This window comes from Anopheles coluzzii, assembly GCF_943734685.1.
Source record: "Anopheles coluzzii chromosome X unlocalized genomic scaffold, AcolN3 X_unloc_50, whole genome shotgun sequence".
Classification (NCBI taxonomy): Eukaryota; Metazoa; Arthropoda; class Insecta; order Diptera; family Culicidae; genus Anopheles; species Anopheles coluzzii.
The window spans coordinates 5,174-12,500 of record NW_026054481.1 but is presented as its reverse complement, the minus strand read 5'-3'; positions in this window follow the sequence as shown (position 1 = coordinate 12,500).

Below are 7,327 nucleotides of genomic sequence, written 5' to 3'. Positions count from 1 at the left end.
ACCCCACAGCCCAGTCATGATTAGAGTGTTCCAACAGAACCTCAACCATGACCAAACGGCACAAGACTTGCTTTTGCAAAGTGCTCGTGCCGAGGGTTGTGATATTCTGATTATCTCGGACCCCTATTGGGTGCCGAATAATAACAGCAACTGGGTTACCGATACCACTGGTCGGGTAGCAGTGGTATCAATTGGGGATTATCCTTTTCAGCGCATCATTGACAACCAACGCGAGGACTTCGTTGTGGTCGAGATGCGGGGAATCGTTTTTTGTTCTGTCTACCTACCACCCGTGGGTTCCGATTTGACTGTCGAGGAGTACAAACGCAAATGGACCGAAATCGTGTCTGTACTTCCACGGAATCGGGACACCGTGATCGGGGGTGATGTAAACGCCTGGTCAGGTGCATGGGGGATGGAGCGGAGGCCAAACGACGGGGAAAGGGTATCAAGGGGGGGAGTTGTGATGGATGCGGCGGCTGCTCTGGGATTGGTTCTCCTGAACCAGGGCAACCAGAGCACTTGGATTGGGGCAAATGGTCGCAACTCCATCGTGGACGTATCCTTTTGCAGCCCCTCCTTGGTAGGGGACAACAATTGGCGCGTGTGTGACGAGACCCCAAGTGACCACAATACTATCAAGTTTGTGGTCGGCAGGGTTCCGAGACAGCGCGCCAACAACGAGGTACACTCAGCAGCGAATGGGGGAAGGTGGTCCACAAGATTCTTCGACAAGGATTTGTTCGTTGAAATCTTGAGAGACCAGGACATTTTTGGGCATGTTGCTACGCCAGAGGAGCTTACCCAGGCCATCACGGTGGCCTGTGATGGCACCATGCCTAGGCAACCCCCAAGGCGACAGGGCCGGCGGCCAGTTTATTGGTGGACGTCCGAGATTGATCGGTTGCGCAGCCATTATCACGGAATGAAACGGCGGTTCAACCGGGCCCGGACCGAGGAGCAGCGCGAGGAAAGGCGTCAAATGAAGTCGGACGCACGCGCTGCCCTGGAACGGGCCATCAAGCTCAGCAAGGACCAACACAAGCAGGATCTGCCGGAACAATTGGAACCGCACGGCTTTGGCCCTGCTTACCAAATCCGCAAGCAGCAGTGGGAAGGAGCTCGGGTTCCGATGGAACGGGATGCCAACAAGCTCCGGTTCATCGTGAATGAGCACTTTCCCGATCGTCCCCCGATGGAGTGGCCCGAGACGGAAGTAGGTGGGGATCCACAGGATCCGGTCTCGGAGGAGGAGTTGGCGGAAGAGTTGAAGGAGATTGCCCGCTCACTCAACCCCAAGAAAGCTCCGGGGGACGACAACATTCCGAATATGGCTGCAGCTGCGGCAATTCTGGCTTTTCCGGAAGTTTTTGCTAAAAGCTATAAGCAGCTACTGGAGGCAGGCACTTTCCCCGACGCATGGAAGCGGCAACAGCTGGTGCTGCTTACCAAGTCGGGGAAACCACCTGGGGAGCCCTCGTCATACCGGCCAATTTGTTTGCTGAGTGTGCTGGGGAAAATTTTAGAGCGGTTGATTCAGCGGAGGCTGACAACCCATCTGGAGTCGACCGGGGGACTTTCGGACGCCCAATACGGTTTTCGTAAAGGGCGTTCAACCGTTGATGCCATCACTCGGGTGATGAACAACGGGAAAGTCGCTCTAGACAAGAAGCGAAAGGGAGATCGTCTCTGTGCGGTGGTAACGGTGGACGTCCGGAATGCCTTCAACTCGGCAAACTGGACAGCGATCGGCCAAGCTCTGCAGCGTAAAAACACTCCGCCTTATTTGCAGGCGTTGCTGCGGAACTATTTCATTGGCCGAACGCTCCACTACGATACGGATGAAGGAATAGTGTCGAGGACTGTATCTGCTGGCGTTCCTCAGGGTTCGGTTCTAGGACCAACACTTTGGAACGTCATGTACGACGACCTACTCCGCTTGCCGCTCGAAGGACTACGAGCGGACATCATCGGGTTCGCTGACGACGTGGCTTTCACATTTTTGGGAAGGACCACGGAACAGGTCAGCGCATTAGCAACGGCTAACCTGGAGAGGATCGAGCGGTGGCTGCAAGGAGTCGGTTTGGAACTTGCCCACCAAAAGACCGGGTTCATGATCTTTTGTACCCATCATGTCCCGCAGCTCGCAGAGCTTCAAGCGGGCGGTCACTCGATCCAATCCACGGAAACGCTGAAGTACCTGGGAGTGGACCTCTGCCGCAAACAGCACCACAGCCGGCATCTGGAAAGAGTGGTCAATAAGGCTTCACAGATTACGAATGCCTTGACCTGCCTGATGCCGAATAAGCGTGGTCCTAAGAGCCGCAGTAGGAGACAGCTCGTAAACGTCGGCAACAGTATCATCCGATACGGAGTTGCCACCTGGGGGCGATGGGTGCTCGACAAGGAGACCCATCGCAAATCGGTCCAAAGGGCGCATCGACCGGGGGCTCTCCGAGTCGCCAGCGCCTTCCAGACCGTGTCTTATGATGCCGCTTGCGTTGTCGCCAACACCACCCCGTTAGTCCTCCTCATGCAGGAGGATATCCGCTGCCACGACGAAAAGGCAGCGAGTGGTGGTGTTCAATCGGACATACGAAAGCGGCAACGGGAGGAGACGATGAGGCGCTGGCAGGACCAGTGGACAACGGGTGCAGGGCAACCAGGAGCACCAGGACTGAAGACGAGGAGGCTGATTCCAGACATTAATCTCTGGGTCAGCCGCAAGCATGGGGAAGTTGACTTTTTCCTCACCCAGCTCCTCACGGGGCACGGGTTCTTGCGCTCCTATTTCGTCGAGAAAGGCATCCTGGAGGGCTCGCCCAACTGCCCTGAATGTGGTGACGCCGTGGAAGACGTTGAACACGTGCTGTTCCACTGTCCACGGTTCGATCGGATCCGGAACGAGATGCAGCAGCGGTGCCATTCCCGAGTAACAATGGATAACATCGTCTCGGAAATGTGCACCCGCAGCGAAACGTGGGAGGCCGTCCGCGCCGCCGCCAGGACAATCTTCTCCACTCTCCAAGCGAGATGGGATGTTGAGCGTCCACCAACGGCAAGGCGACGCAGGCGGGCCAGACGGCGGGCGAGGGACGCAAATGGTGGTCCCTCAGGCCCTGCGGCACGGCAACAACCCGCGCCGCAAGGGCCACCGTAAGCTGGAAAGTTAGTTATCTTTTATTTAATTTCGTTTCTTTCCAGCTTTCTTTTTCTCTTCTCTCATCTATTTTCAGCTTTCTTCTATCTCTTTCTCCTTTTTCTTGTTTCCTCTATCCAAATCTCGTTTCAGGAGAACTGCCTTACGTGCTTGGAGTGGTGACCAACGATGCCGACCCCCCATTGCCCACCCGAAGCGTGGGCGATAGGACCAAAGGGACCGCGTCGCACCACGGAAAGCAGCGTAATAAGCAGAATCATCAGACCAGATCGCCGCAGAAGATGCGTCGTGACCCAGGGTGCAACCGCACACACGACTCCGCATGAAGTAATACGCACCACAAGCGTACCGGCCGAGTTGGGTGAGTCGGAGAGGGGGATGGAATATGCTCACTCTTCGTTAACAAAAAAAAAAAAAAAAAAAAAAAAAAAAAAAAAAAAAAAAAAAAAAAAAAAAAGGTAGCCAAATGCGCCCGGCAAAGTCCGACCACCACCTCCACGCGGTGCCGGGCGGGGTAGGGGCCCGTCATTAAGTTGACGAGGCCCCGAGCTAACGGTGGCGGTGAAGACGGCGTTGAGCATGACAACGTCGCAGGGGAGGGTGTGGTGTTAAGTCGCCACACCCTACATTCTGTCAAGTGGGATACTGAACTCGAGAGGATAATACCTCTGCGCGGATTAGACTAGGGTACGGTTTATGGAATAACTAGGATGTACACGGGCTGGCGGATGAACCCGCCGAACCCTTAGTAAAGCAGGGTGAAACCTGCTTGAAACGGGGGAGGGCTAAGGGGGATTCTGTCACCGCTCTATTAAAACTTAGCAAGTCTTAGGTAGCGCTCCAAGACTGTCGCCATACGATACGCTCTATGGCAAATGCAGGTGTGGGTGGGTTCAGCCCCACTTTGCTCCGGTTCGGCACTGAGCCCGTCGTCTCATAAGGGCGCGGGCCAACCCTCGCGTGGAGCTCCCTGTTTCATAGCCACCCACGGAACCAAATAGGAGACTGCATAAACAGACGCGGATAGCGGGCCTGAGTTTGAGCCCAATAGAATGAGTAACGTTAAAACTAAGAAGGTCAAAAAGACCAAGGGGGTGGACAAGAAAGATCCGGACCAAGCGTTCATGGATCTTCAAGATCGGATGGAGGCTATGCGTTTTGGGATAAGTAAACTCGATGATGAGTCTTCCCATTTTACGCTAGTAACGGTAATGATGGACTTCCTCGATGAGGTAATGTCCGAATTTCGAAGGTACAGAGCCGTTAATCGCATGCAGCAGGTCCTCGACCGTCAAACGCAAACGTCGTTTGACGGTAACGATGGATTCGGGCCGCAAACGCGAAAAGGCAGAAGACCAGTGGCTGATGACCAACAGCCTGGTCCAAGTGGGTTGCAAAGGTTGCAACAACAACAACAACAACCATCGAGGTTGACCCCTGTTAGGGAAGCGGTGGAAAATATTCCAAGTCCGAGAAACGGACCGAATATTAATGAGGGTAGCATTAATAAGAGGAAGAAGAAGAAGAGCAAGAAGAAGCAGAATAAGCCCAGGAAGCGGCCTGAGGCTCTGCTGATATCGGACTGCACTTCCGAGGAGCTGGCGAAATTGCTCAAGGAAATGAAGCAGTCCGATGCTCTTAAATCGGTTGGAGAGACAATCTCTAAGGTCCGACGGGCCCAAAATGGAGGCATGTTGCTAGAATTGAAGCAGGGTAGTTCTGCTAGTGCAATTGCCCCAAAGGTTAAGGAAGCGGTGAAGGGCAAGGCGTCAGTGAGAACGCTAGCTCCTTCTAAAATGATTGAGATCATGCATCTCGATGAAATTACCACCCCAGAGGAGGTTGCGGAGTCTGTCAAAGCACAGCTCAACATCGAGGTAGAAATAGATCGTATCAAAATGAAGAAAGGCCGCGCGGCCGGTACGCAGTGGGCACGGATCAACGTATCGCTGCCAGACTTTCAAAGCTTCCTGAATTTGGGAAAGCTGAAGGTTGGTTGGTCGATATGCCATATCCGTGAGGTAATGGAGGAGCAGAAATGCTATAAGTGTTGGAAGGTAGGCCATACGAGCTATCATTGTAAGGAACCAGACAGAAGTAATCTGTGCTGGAAATGCGGTTTGAGTGGACACAAGAAGCAAGCTTGTACCAACTCTGTCAAGTGTTTGGATTGCGGTACGAGGTCACAGAACCTCCACGCAACGGGCAGTTACATGTGTCCTAGAAGGCGAACGATTAGACCATAATGGTTAGGTTGCTACAACATAACCAGAATCATAGTTATGCTGCATTTCAGTTAATGTGGCAAACGATTAGGGAAGAATCTGCGGATATAGTGTTGATTGCAGATCCGTATCTGGCAACAACCAACGTCAAAGTGTTACGCAATGACGATAACACAGCAGCGGTAGTGGTTAACGCGGACTTACCAGTTAAGGTAGTCAGTAAGGCTCTGAAGGGTTTAATGATAGTTGACATAGGTGATATGCGAGTGGTTAGCGTTTACGCGCCACCTAGATTTAGTATGGAAGAGTTCCAGATCATGTTGGATAACACGGTAATGGCCGTAACCGGTATCCACAAATTCGTTATCGGGGGGGACTTCAACGCTTGGTCAGTAAGTTGGAACAACCAACTTGGCGAGCGTGGAGAAACCCAGAAACGAAGAGGTGAGTTGGTCTTATCAACCTTTGCGCAGATTGACGCATTATTATTGAACGACGGCAGCACCCCAACTTATGTTGGACCAGGGCGTACGTCAGTAGTTGATCTTACTTTTGCGAGCAGAACAGTTGCAAGATCATTTAAGTGGGAGGTGTTATCTAGCTATATGAACTCTGATCATCGTGCAATACGAATAGATCTTGAGACGCAAAGCGTGCGTAACTTGTCCCGACCCATAACGGGATGGAGCATCAAGTATTTTAGCAAAGATATATTTGAAGTTATGATGCAAGCCGCTTTTGAGACCGAGGTCACAACAAGCGAAGACTTAATGCGTATACTTGTCACGGCGTGTAATGCGACGATGACTAAGCGTAAGAGGTACACTCCTAACAAGAGTGTATTTTGGTGGACGCTAGAGATTGAGGCACTTCGCAAAGAGTGCAAACACCGCGATCGATTAGCGCAAAGAGCATTTAATACTGATCTCTATTCTACTTTTAGGGACGAGTTCAAGGTGGCACGGAATGCCCTCAAGCGATTGATCAAGCATACCCGACAGAGGAAGTGGAAAGAGTTCCTGGGAACAGCGAACAACGCATCATTTGGTATAGTATATCATACGTTCAAGAAAGTGGCCGAGGGTTCGATTGGACCCCGAACCATGACATTGGACGAGTTTAGGGAAGTGGTGAGCGAGCTTTTTCCTACTCACCCAAACACGGTGTGGCCTGATTATCGTATCGATCAGCCACGAGAGTTTGAAAGAATTACTAATGATGAGATTCTTGCGGTTGCCAGGAGACTACCCAACAAGAAGGCGCCGGGACCAGATGGTATCCCGAATGAGGCGCTGAAAGTTGGTATGTTGACTGCAACCGATGCATTTTGTAGGGTTTACCAAGGCTGTTTAGAGAACGCGAAGTTCCCCGATGAGTGGAAAAGGCAGAGGTTGGTGTTAATACCGAAGCCGAACAAACCACCAGGGGAACCGGGTTCGGTACGCCCCATTTGTCTACTAGACGGGGCAGGTAAAGGTCTCGAACGCATCATAGTGCAACGGTTAAATGCACACATCGAGGAGGTCAACGGACTGTCTGACGACCAATTTGGTTTCAGAAGTCGTCGATCAACAGTTGATGCGATTCAACGGGTAGTGGACATTGTTTCGGTAGCTAGAAGCAGAAACCGATACAGTGGACGGTATTGTGCAGTTGTTACATTAGATGTTACTAATGCTTTTAACAGTGCTTCGTGGTTGGCGATTGCAAATGCATTACAGAGAATTAACACTCCTAAATATCTGTATGATATCATTGGTGATTATTTTAGGAATCGTGTGCTGATGTATGATACCACAGATGGACCGGCAGAGATTGCAGTCACATCGGGTGTACCTCAAGGCTCGGTACTTGGCCCAACGTTATGGAACCTCATGTACGACGGTGTCCTACGAGTTGCAATGGTGGAAGGTGCACGGATTATCGGCTATGCAGACGATAT